The following is a 6,000-nucleotide window of genomic DNA, read 5'->3' on the forward strand; positions in this document are numbered from 1 at the left end:
CGATGAACTCCTCCCTCCTCGAACTGGTTTGATGCATCCGCGAGATTCAACACAGAACTCCCGATTTTGACTCGTTGAATTCAATTTCTTAAGCACACTAAGCACGCATTTGACAAACTCCACACACCACTGTAGTACCATTGCACTGAATTATTGAATTAAACATGGGTATAATCTTCCAGTTTACAAACGAAATATAGCTAGAAACTGTAACACTGAACTGGAAAAAACAAACAAACACGGGAATATTCTTCCGGACAATTTGTAGATCTGAATCTAACAAAACAAATAAATGTAACGCTCACAAGATATGTATATGAGAGTATCTCACGTGCAGATCCGCGTGCTAGCTTTCTTCCGTAGCTCTGACTCACGAGTTGAAATGCGTGCGGCCTGTCGCTGAATTCTCTCGAACTCCAAAAGTTACACACACAACCTTTCACAGATAAGCGGTCACTCAGAATGTCCGTGAGCCTTGACTAATGTCAGTTTTTCTCCAAACTGACTAATTTTGTCATGTCACATTCAACTTTTCCCGCGTAATCTTCTCACTATCCGTGTCAAACAAAAAAACTCAATCCCCCGTATCCTTTTTCCTCTAACCCCTCCCCTTGAACTTGAGAGGTCAAAGTCCACATCTCTCATAGGACAGAAAAGAAATTACGTTTTCAGAAAACAATATAATGCAGTTTTTTCAATATTTTACATACACACACATTTGAAAATTCCTTTAGAAATATGACTTAGAAAAGAAAATAATAAAATAAATAAAAACATTTGTCAGCGTATATATGTGCATTATGTCAGACCCAAAACACACACACAAAATAAAACAGTTAAAGATTCAGAAATCCAAAAATTTGTTCAGGGTTCTACACTTATATACAGCTCTGATATGGCCCCCTCTTCGCCATACCCTCCTTGCTATCCAATCATAAAATCGCTCACGCACGCATTTTCCGCATGCTCAGGAATTTACCATTATCTCCAAAATGGACCCTTTTTGCCCAGACGTTGGGTCAATATTTGCCTTTGCATTAGGCCACCTAAATTCCCAATATCTTCCACCTGAGCGGTCCCACTTCCATAGGACTTGGGCCTACATCATCAGGCCATAAAGCTTATAAGTTGGGTTTTATGTGTTTTTAGACTTACTCTCTTTCCTGAGGTTTTTCTTTAACAGACTCAACTTAACGCAACTACACATGGGTATGTATTGGATCTTCTCATGTTCTTGTCTACCAACACTTTCTCTTCTATATGACTTAAAACCTGTTCTTTTACTATTCCGTCTCTTTGGATACGGTGTGCAGCAGTCATTGGTTTACTTATTAACCTGGTGGGTGGAGTGAGTATCTGCTTATTGAAGCTCTTGTATTTTTTTAGCTTCCATCTCTGCTTGGGTTGCAAATCTCTTGGATGAGATTAATCTTTCTCATCATCTCCTACTGCTGATCTTCTCACTGAGGTCATTACTCATTACCTCCAGGACATGGAGAGTCGTGGTCAGCCCAGTGACACATCTGCTGCTAGGGGAATCAATGTTTCAACCCAGACTGCTACAGTGGCCACCAAGTCTACCCAGACTCCTTCAGCCTCATCCACAAACACACAAGCTACTCAAACTACGTGGCGTGTTAACAAAAAGACTCAATGTCCTCCTTGTTTTGCTGTCAAACCATTTTATATTAAGAAGTGACTCTTTCCTTTTGATTTTGTATCTCACAGTGTAAAAACTAAATATTTTCCTTAATGTACATATATCATAAAATGTCAAAGTCTGCAAATACAGTCATGAAGCACAATCGCTACTCATCATCGGTCCTAACTATTACGGTGTTCATTACAAAACCATCATGAAGAAGCATGTGTTCACTATAACATTTTCGTCTTAAATTTTCACCCACAAATTAATTCTGTGATTTTGTCATGGTGTTAACACTCAGTCTAATTGCTAGAAACATATAAATCCTCCAGTGACCAGGGTATGTAATGCTTCATGATGGCACTGTTGGAGGATTGCGCCAATGGGAGAATAAGGATAGAATGAGTTTTCAGGGACCATGATGATTTCCTGGCCCATTATGATGAGTGGCTAATAAGCCGATTTAGATTCCCTAGAGCTATGCTCTTAGATCTATGTGTTGAATTGGGTCCAGTATTAGAGAGGGCAACACGCCGGAACCATGCCATCCCAGTCTAAATACAAGTCCTCCCCACTCTGGGGTTCTTGGCAACCGACTGTTTCCAGCGGGAATTGGCAGACAGGTAAATTATTTATATAAAAAAAAAAAATTGTAAGTAAGTCTCTCATTGTAAGTAATCCTCAACTTTGTGTCTAAAACCTTTTCGTATATGAAATAATTCTATTGGAATCTATCATCTCACCCTATAGGTCTGGTATATCACATCCCTGACTGCCATAATATCTGTCGTTTTGAATGGTATACTTAATATGGGTAGTCGATACATCAGGTTCCCCTACAGTGTGCGAGAACAGGCCGAAATTAAAATGCAATTTTGCAGCAATGTCTGGTTTCCCAAATGTAATCGGCGTAATTGACTGCGCTCATGTTGCTATAAGGGCACCATCTGAAAATGAATTTGCTTATGTTAATAGAAAGCATGTGCATTCTATTAATGTGCAAATCATATGTGACTCCAACATGACCCTCACAAACATTGTGGCACGCTGGCCTGGTTCAACACATTATTCTTTTATCTTGACACATAGCAGTGTAGGGAACAGACTAAATGCAGGCACAGTACGTGGCTCGTGGCTTGCTTCTTGGTGAGTTTAACAATATTAAAAAGTAGAAACTGTAACAATTTTGTTTTTAATATAATTATAACAATGTTGCTTTTAATATAATTATAACCTGCAGGTGACAGTGGCTACCCCTGAGACGCTGGCTCCTCACCCCATTTTTAAACCCGCAGAGCGCAGAGGAAACTCATTATAACGAGGTCCAATCTAGTGCCCGCGCAGTGATTTGCACTGACTATTTGAGGCTGGTTCACGTATGCACATCTGCGGGTGATCTGTGAATTATAAAGGAAACATTGCTTACAGGTGTGCGTACGCACGGTTTAATAAATCTGATTTTTTTTTGGCGTACGCCATTTTTGGCTTTTGTGCGTACGTAAACTTTTATTAGGGATCCTACGCACACTTTTATAAATGAGACCCCAGATCCAATGTATGCCCATGGACATGTGTATACTCCATTACACTCTGGGTGAGATTAAAAAAGTCAATCAAAATTAAAAAATCCTTAGACACGGGTTTTTCTGGGCAACAGACATGAATATTAAAATCCCCCATAATCAGAATCTTGTCAGCACGTTATAACACCAGATTAATCCTCAAGGAAATCCTTACAGTAACCAGGTGGCCTATAAACTAATGCAAAATAAACTGGCGTAGACATGTCAACCTTCATAACTTAAACTTTAAAGGTTTTAAAATTTTCCATGGGGAGCTGCTTACATTTAAACAAATGACTAAAAATAGCAGCTAGACCTCACCCACGACGATTTATCCGCGGGTATGTAAAAACTGGCAGTTTGGCTGTAGGACTCATGTCATTATCGTTTAGCCAAGTCTCAGTAATGAAGAGAAAGTCCAGGCAATGTGTAATATAAAAGTCATTCACAATAAAAGTCTTATTTGCAATAGAACAGGCATTTATTAAACCCATGTTCACAGTAGTCGAATCAAGATATGTGTCTGTGGAGTGAGCACTCACAGCTCACCGGAACCAACTTGTTTCAAGTGCCGTAGATTTGCACAATACACTCTTCTGCTTTCCCACCGCCTCATCCACGTAGACCGGATCAAAGGTGGCTGAGATGCAGGAGGGACCACAGGTACAGAGAAAGAAGGCCGTATCTCCACAACCCGTCTGCTTCCTCAATCTGACCTCAGTTTCTTAAGCTTTACCATGATTCCCGCATGCGTCCCCGTGTCCTCTGACGTCTTGTGAACCAGCATGCACAGCCTGGTGAAGCACACAATTTAAAAGGTAAGTGTGGTATTAGACTTTGCTCAGCAAACAGTTTTATATGGAAATCGCAAGTGTTGGTATCCGATAACATCTGTCAAAGATTTAGCAGAGTAACCCGATCGTACAGTATATCAGCCATAGACAGTCCATGTGATTTAAAAAGCATAAGAAAACCAGAAAACTTAATGTAAGCAGTCTATACATGATGGCATGCCAAAAAACACCAGCGGGCACCATCTTGCTCTATCTTATATTTTGGTATATTAAATTTTGGTCTTATCTCTCCAAATGTCTAGGTTCTTTCTGGCGTACTGAAGGTGGGCCTTTTTGTGGCATGGGTGAAGTAACAGCTTTCTACTGGCACCTTTTCCATGCAGGTCATTTGTGTAAAGTACCTCCTTATTGTGTAAAATATACAGCTGCAGTAGGCTCAAAATGCTGCTGCAAGATTATTAATGAATATTAAAAAACATGAACACACCACTCCGTCCCTGGTCTCCATGCATTGGCTTTCTGTACAGTACAGAATTGATTTTAAGTTACTTTTACTAGTATATAAATCTCTGCATGGCCTTGCACCATCTTACTTATCAGATTTGTTAACTGAACATCAAACGGGAAGAACATTGAGATCAACAACTCAAAATTTACTTAAAATTCCAAAGACCAAGTTAATCCGGTAAGGGGATTGTGCATTTGCGGCAGTAGCACCTAGACTTTGGAATAGCTTACCAATGTACGTCAGGGATACTGATTCCGTACACGTTTTTAAAATACAACTTAAGACATACTTGTTTTCCATGGCATATCACTCTTGTTGAAATATTTTTTTTTATTATTACTGTTAATGTGTGTATAGCTATTATTAAAATTGTATTTATTTCTTTTTTATAATTAGATGTTGTAAAGCACATTGGTCAACATGTGTTGTTTGAATAGTGCTATACAAATAAAGTTGACATTGACATTATTGTGCTCATTAAACTACAACACCCCTTTTTTCAGAGCAGCGCATCCCGAACAACTCTTCGGCAGTAGTGGGTGAAATCTTTCTTAGTCTACCTGACCATGGCTTAGTATCAACAGAACTGCTTATTTTCCTCCTCTTTATCAGAGTTTGAACAGACAGTACTGACTGGCATTTTCAAGTGTTAAGATATCTTTTTATGTCCTTTTCATGCTTTATAAAGTTCAGCTACATTATTACGCAGATCCATTGGCAGTTCTTTTGTATTCCTCGTGGTGCAGTATCCTGCCAAACTGGGGCATCACCTCATGAGCTGAGAAACTCACTGACTATTTATACACAGAAATAATAACAATTATAAACAAAAACTAGATTTATAAAGTTCGTTGCAACAAACCTTGATGTTGGCTTTGACAAGGCAAGTATTTGCAAAGGCCGGTGCTTTTTGGAGGCAAGTGGACATAAGGGTCAGTGTTACTTTTGGAGGCAAGGGGACGTAAAACTTGTGAAATCTAGTGGAGCGCTAGGGTGCCAAGCCAAAACATTTGGCAAGTGGAGACGAGCATGTGACGCCATCCAAAAACCTGTGATGTAATTCCCCTCCTTTGGCTAAGCGTTTTGATATGCCACATGTCCATGTTGTGCTATTTTTTGTTTTCATGTGACATCATCAGAATACCTGCGAGGAAGTTCCTAGGAGCAGTTACTCTTCATAAATATTTGTCTAAGCTTAAATAGGAAAACATAATGTTGGTTTCTACAAAGCCAACATAATGTGTCACAGGTGTGGAAACGTCCCTTTAATAGCCATTTAAACCTCCGAGTGTCAACATGTGTGTTTATAATGTGGCAAAACATTCAAGGATATGTAAACTTTTGATCAGGATTGTTAAGGTGACTTCAGTTATCATTAGGTTTTAAAAAGGAGTCAAACAACTATGTGATAATTAATGACTTCAAGTGACCACTATCCTTAAATAAGATATAATTATTTGGCGTTATCAGTCATATTTTCCAAATAAATGG

Source organism: Tachysurus fulvidraco, chromosome 1, assembly GCF_022655615.1.
Source record: "Tachysurus fulvidraco isolate hzauxx_2018 chromosome 1, HZAU_PFXX_2.0, whole genome shotgun sequence".
Lineage (NCBI taxonomy): Eukaryota > Metazoa > Chordata > Actinopteri > Siluriformes > Bagridae > Tachysurus > Tachysurus fulvidraco.